Below are 6871 nucleotides of genomic sequence, written 5' to 3' on the forward strand. Positions count from 1 at the left end.
CGTTCTTCAACTTCTTTTCATCTTCCGTCAAATTGGGAGGCCGAATCCTTTCAAAAGAGGCAGCAGGAAGAATGAAGACCGAAGGAAGGGGAGGCGTGCTTACAAGGCTGTCTTCCAGACACAGAGTAGACATGCGCTCATGACCTCACAGTGGCTGGGGCTACCTGCACAAGGCCTGCGTAATAGGAGGAAAAAGGAATAATGACATCGAAATAGAAGAGAGGCTGCTTGGAAGGAAGCGGGGCGTCAGTGGAGCGGAGCTCAGGAGGAGGGAAGGTGGTGGGAGGGATGCTGATCACGGTCTAGTGTCTGTATGCATGGAGGCTGTCAATAAAGTCTTGGAGACCTGGGAGTTCGCAGCAGTGTTGTTCCTTCCCCGGGCTTCCGGTTTGGACGCTGTGCACACAGGGCCCGGGCAGCCCAGCAGCTTCCATTTTACTGAAGAGTGACGTCTATGCACGGTGTGAAGTGAAGTCTTAGAGACTCTCCTGGGGCTAAACTGATGCTCCCTGAATACTGTTCACTTTCTTGAGCTTGCTGGCTTTGCACTGTAAGACAAAACAAGGAGTTCTTTGGTGTCTCTTCTGACTTCCTGTTGGCACTGTCCCTGGAAGCTTCTCTATGCTTCTTCTTTGCCTTAAAGTGAAAGACACAAGGGAACAGGGCCCACTGGGGAGGGAGAGGGAGAGGGCAGTGGGGAGGCAGGAAGGAAGGACAGGGTGAGCAATGTCAGCAGGTGTGGGAGAAGCCAGGACAGAGAGAACGATGGCTGCACGTTTTGACGACCCAGAGACTTACATAATGGTAAAGTAATAAAAATACGCAGCTGTGGGGCCCTGCCCTAGCCAGTCACTCCTGCCAGATGGGGTGGGCTTCTCATCTGACAGAGAAGGATCTAAAAGGTTCTGTTACGTTGCTCTGCCCAGATGAAATGGCACCTTTCTATCAGCTGGGTCCAGGGCCTCAGAGGGTCCCAGAGAAAGGCCAGGGGGTTCTCCTGGAATGCCATGATGCTTGGAACTGTGTGTTTAGGTTGCAGCAAAGATGCCAAAGGTTTAGCAACTGCAGACTACACGGGCTGTAGGCTTCCCTCTGGGTTCGGACTTTGTGGGGACTGTCCCTTGGAGAAGGCTGACTCGGCATGAGTGTGGAGATGTGGGTCCAGGAGCGGTGGCGAGCTGTGCCTGAGCCAGCTTCCCATTCACTTGTGCTCAGTGAAGTGAGGTTCGCAGAGTCTCCTTTCCCCAGAGACCCAGCAACTGTTTTTCACAATCTGCCCAGGACAGAACCTTACAGCCTGGCTGGTCCTTGTGACACTGGCCTGAATTTCTGGACATAGCATTTCAGTATCACATACAGCCAATGTCACTGTTCTCCTTTGGGGATCAGAGTGCTGGCCTTATCAGCAGCCTGTGCACGTGTGATCAAATCCAAATCCTTAGTGGTCGTCAGAAGGTAGTGAGGGAAGATCTGAGAATGCAGCAGCCATGCCTGTGGCCAAGGGACCCTGAAGTGGTGAGTTCAGAAAGGGCTGGCATGTGGGACTTTGGGCATTTGGCAATGACAGAGAGTTTCCCATGAGCCTCAACACACAGAACAGCAGGATGCCCAGGAGCCCAGGTGCGAGGTTCAGGATATTTCCGCCTAACCCTTCGGTGTGGTTTCTCCTATGGTGGGGAGGCCTCCATGCCTTCGACAAAATCTGGCTAAAAGAGAGGACCACGTTCAGGCACAGGCATCCCTGTGTCACCTCTGCAGAGTGTGACTTTTGCGGCTGGGCAACCTTGTACATTTTACCTGCTTCCGCTGAACTTCAGTCCTTTCCCAAGATGGGAACGCTAACATCTGCTGCTGAGTTAAGTATGATATGTATTTATGTGTGTATACATGCATAGGAATAGACACAATTAGAAATGTGCGGGTGTGCATGTGTGCGTGCATACGTGTGTGTGTGTGTGTGTGTGTGTGTGTGTGTGTGTGTGTGCATGTGTGGAACTCATCTGGATCCTGGGGGTCTGAATCCAGACCGTCAGGCTTACGTGGCATGTGCTTTATCCACTGAGCAGCTCTTCAGCCCCTGGTCCATCAGCTGGAGAAGCCAGTTCTCACTGACTCTGGGTGCTGGGCAGGACGCCGAGAGGACTTCCCGGGGACTTCAGCTAGACGCACGAGTGCCTCAGGCTCCCCTCTGCCCCACCCTGTGTGTCTGGTGAGCAATGTGGACTGCCTTTTGCAAGTACACACACACACACACACACACACACACACACACACACACACACACGGCTTGTAAATGTTTGAGTGTGGACGTATTATTGCCTCAGTTTCGCAGACACTTTCATTTAGATTTTAGTTTGGCACAGGAAGCAGTGAGAGGTCTATGGTGCCCTTTTCCCCAAGCCTCGTGCTTGTTGAGTCCCTTCCCTCCCCACTACTGTCCCCAGGCTTTGCTGCTCCCCTTCCTTCCCTCAAGGTCCCTTGCTGCTCTCATGTCACATGGATTCTATGACATTCTTTTGTTCTTCTCCCCCACTTCCGGAATTCTTTTCTCCTTCTCATGGTCCTCTTTCTAGTTTCATGACCCACACACGTATGCACACATGAATGTAAAAATTCCAATCTAGGATCCACGGATGCGAGAGACCATGTGGTATTTGCCGTTCTGAGTCTGGTGTATTTCACTCAATAGAATAATTCCCAGTTCACTCCATCTGCTGCACGTGCAGTGATTTCATATTTCTTTATACTGAATAACATTCCTTTGTGTGCTTGTGCCATGGTATCCTTTGATGGGCACTGAGGCTGGTTTCCTGTCTCGGCTGTTGCAAGCAGAGCAGCAATGAGCATGGCTGTGCAGGTGGCTCTGGGGGGTCCTGGCTTATGGTCCTTTGGGAATGCGTCCAGGAGTGGTACAGCTACAGTTCTATTTTTAGGAAAAAATATGATTTCCATAGTGGCGTCACCAGGCTGCACCCCTCCTGGCAGGGCTGGCGGACCTGCATTGCCCCTTCTCTGGATGATAGTTGTTCTGACTAGGGTGGGACGGAATCTTAACGTGGTTTTCATTTACATTCCTCTCTTAAACTCTTTTTATTTTAAAGACCCTCATTTCCGTTCCAAGACACGCCCACCCCGCAAATCCCTGTGCATTCAGAACCGACTTATTCTCGGATGATAGAGGACGCCCCCACCCTCGGGGCTTTGGGATGCTCGTCAGCGAGGCCCCGCTCACGCTCTGCTCCTGTCCGCAGCTGCCGCCCAGCCCGCGCCCTGATCGCGGCCCTTCGACAAGCCCGCGCTCCTCCCGGGACCCATGTCTCTGGCCAGGGCTCCACCCGTCTCCACTCTAATTCGCATTCTTTCTCTCCGGCAGAGCAGGGGTCTCCCCACCCGAGCCCTTGTATCCGCGCTGCAGCTGTCTGCCCGCCACAGCCAAGTCGTCAGTGAGAATTCAGGCCTTGCGTCGGACCACATTATATGTTTGTAGCATTATCCTTGTCTCGTTTTATCCCCCGAGTTCTGTGGAGTCTGGATCCACTCGAGGACTGGGACTTTCCTCCTCAATGCCAGGTCTCCCATAGGCTGCCGCTTGAATCTCGGTCCTTGTTCTCAAGGGGTGTAGCAATATGAGGTGAGGTGTTTTCGTGGGTTGAGAGTTTTTTTCTTTTGCATGTAAGTGTGCTGTGAGTGCATGTGTGTATGCATGTTTGCATGTGTGGGCACATGTGTGTGCATGTGTGGGTGCATGTTCACATGTGTGGGCACATGTGTGTCCTGCACATAGGCACACATGCCTGTGGAGGCTGCAGGTTGACGCTGAATGTCTTTTGCAATCATCCTTCTCCTTATGTGCTGAGCCAGGCTCTCTCCCTGGAGCTCCCTGATTGCAGATTTGACTCGTCTAGCTAGCCAGCTCCCCCGGCTCTGCTTCCGGAGCACCAGGTCACAGGCAGGCCCCATCACCGGCAGTACTCATCTGGATCCCGGGGCTCCGAGCCAGGACAGTCAGGCTTACTTGGCATGTGCTTTATCCACTGAGCAGCTCTTCAGCCCCTGGTCCATCAGCTGGAGAAGCCAGTTCTCACTGACTCCGGGTACTGGGCAGGACGCCGAGAGGACATCCCGGGGACTTCGGCTAGATGCATGAGTGCCTCAGGCTCCCCTCTGCCCCACCCTGTGTGTCTGGTGAGCAATGTGGATGGCCCATGGGGCACTTGAGATGTGGTGACTGATGTCATGCCAACTGTGACTGTCACCTTGGAGGTGGACTGGGCAGATTGCCCCTCTGCACAAGCAGTGGGAACAGCTGTTGTTGGAGCCCCTCCTTGAGTCTGTGGGAACAGGTGGGTCCAGGGTAAGAATGTAGCTTGGGTCAAGTGCTCTCTGATGCATGTTGCCTGAGGAGGAGCAAGGCTGAGAAAATCTTTTGGCCTTGGGGTGGAAGATGAGTGCAGACCTTAGGCCAGAGGCATCATGTGCCCACCTGAAAGGCAGCTCATGCCCACCCAGATCCTGAAGACCATCCCCCAAGGAGACGCCCTTGGTAAGAAGCCACCAGAGCACCCACCTGTCATCCTGGAAGGCGCACCTCTGGTTGGAAGGCCAGGGAGGGAGGGCTTGATGGTTTCCCCCAGGGCCTCAGGCCAGGGTTCTGGGTGGCTTGTTTTTCTACTCAGAACCTCATTCTCAGCAGACGGCCTGAGGAGTCATTCTGGGAGCTTCTGTAGACTAACCACCAGGGACAGACCCAGCGCTGTGTTTCCTGTGTGAACGTCAAGGAGCCACAGTGTAGTTGGACTGTGGATCTCAGTTAGGGGGTGGGGGCCACACAGCTTGCATGTGTGATGACTGACGGTCGTCTTCAGTTCCCCATCCCTTCCTGACCAAGTAGAATCCACTTTCCCCTGGTCCATGAGAAGGCCCCACTTGGCACCATAGGCCCTGTGGCCTCACCAGGATGGAGCACTGTGCCTGTCTGCTCTTCTAGGATGGACAGCACAGCCCCTTCCCCAGCAGGAGGGCCACAGACGGGGACCCCACCTTCAGCTAATGGAGCAAACACCTTGTCACTATAATGCAACAGTGTTCAAAAAACCTCAGCAGGTAACAATAAAGTCAAATTATTTTCTTGTTGTTCAGGAAGAAACGGACACTAGAACTGGAGATATGGCTTAGTGCTTGGTTCAGGCACTTGCCCGTGAAGCCAAAGAACCCAGGTTATATTCCCCAGTACCCACGCTGGCCAGATACACAAGACGGTGCATATGTCTGAAGTTTGATTAAGAAAAAAAAAGAAAGAAAGAAAGAAACGGACACTAGATTGTCCTGAAAAATTCAAGCTGCTACCAAACTTCTGAGAAACACCAAAAAGACACCAAGTCCCTTTGTGTTGGTGTGTCAGTGCAGGTGCCTGGCCGGGTCACCGCGCAAGCACAGAGAGGTGCGGTCTTTGTGCCCAGGTGTACCTTGAGAGCAGCGCCCCGGGCCACGCCAGGCCGCGGGGAGGCCGGCAGATGGAGGAGCATGTGCCTGGGAGATGGCTCAAAGGCTGTGGTGCGTGAGGGGAGTTCATTTTCATGCCGCCGTCCTGACTTGCATAACAGTTTTTACAATTGTGGTCCAAAGCAATAGCCTCCAGAACCTGTACCGTCCCATTCCACAACTCCTCAAACATCTTGGCACACCGACTGGTGTTTTGGAGCGGGGTTTTCCGGGGGTGCGGGCGATGGCTGAGTGGGTGAGGGGCTGGCTCTGCGAGTGTGAATTTGGATCGCCAGCACTCATGGAAATCCTGGGAGTACTGGGCTTGCCTCTATCCCAGAGCTGGGCAGGCAGAGGCCAGTGCTTCCCTGGGACTTGCTGGCTAGCTACACTTGCCACCTCAGTGTGCTCCATGTTCATGGGGAAGGTCCTGTCTCAGTCAGTAAGGTGGGGCGCAATAGAGGAAGACACCCCACTTCAGCCCCTGGTCTCCACATGTGCATGTGCAGCCACACACACATGCACCAAACATACTGCATACACACACAACCAAATATAAAAACAAAGAGAGAAACAAAGAGATGGATATTTTTCTTTCATTTTTTAAAACCAAATTTAAATTTGTGATTCTTTGGGGAAAGCTTTTCTAAAATTGAATGACTATCATCAAGAATCAAGTTTTGGGGGACTGGAGAGATGGCTTTGTGGCTAAGGTACTTGCCCACAGAGCCTAATGGCCCAAGTTAAATTCCCCTGTACCCACATAAAGCCAGATGCCCCAAGTGGCACATGCACCTGGAGTTCATTTGCAACAGGTGGAGACCCTGTTGTACCTTTTCTGTCTATCTCTCGTTTCTCTATCTTTCTCTACTTGCAAATAAATAGATAAATAAATCAGTTAATTGAAAAATCAAGTTTTGGACTGGAGAGAAGGCTCAGCAGTTAGAGCCACTTGCTTTCAAAGCTTGCTGGTCTGGGTTTAATTCCTTAATCCATGTAAAGTCAGATATAAAACATGGTATTTGTGTTTGGAGCTTGTTTGCAGTGGCAAGAAATCCTGGCTGTCTATACACAGTCTCTCTCTCCTTCAAATCAATAAATCAAACTATTTGTTTTTAAGAAAATCAAGTTTTTGGCTGGAGAGATGGCTTAGCAGTTAGGGTACTTGCCTGTGAAACCTAAGGACCCAGGTTTGATTTTCCAGAACCCACGGAAGTCAGATGCACAAGGAGGTGCACGTGTCTGGAGTTCGTTTGGAGTGGCTCGAGGCCTTGGTGTCCCCATTCTATCTCTCTATCTGCCTCCATCTCTCTCTCTCATAAATAAATACATAAAATATTTTAAAAAATCAAGTTTTAATGAGGATGATTCATTGTAAATAAAGGCATCT

General features: G+C 51.8%; 1 long non-coding RNA gene across 1 annotated transcript; it reads left to right on the forward strand.

Annotated features, from left to right (window-relative positions):
• Positions 1 to 3220: 3220 nt before the first annotated feature.
• LOC123463362 lies at positions 3221 to 6248 on the forward strand. Its single transcript, XR_006638902.1, has 3 exons — positions 3221 to 3631; positions 3862 to 4185; positions 5140 to 6248. It is a non-coding gene; the product is annotated as an uncharacterized LOC123463362 (long non-coding RNA).
• The last annotated feature ends 623 nt before the right edge of the window (positions 6249 to 6871 follow it).

This window comes from Jaculus jaculus, chromosome 9, assembly GCF_020740685.1.
Source record: "Jaculus jaculus isolate mJacJac1 chromosome 9, mJacJac1.mat.Y.cur, whole genome shotgun sequence".
NCBI classification, from domain to species: domain Eukaryota; kingdom Metazoa; phylum Chordata; class Mammalia; order Rodentia; family Dipodidae; genus Jaculus; species Jaculus jaculus.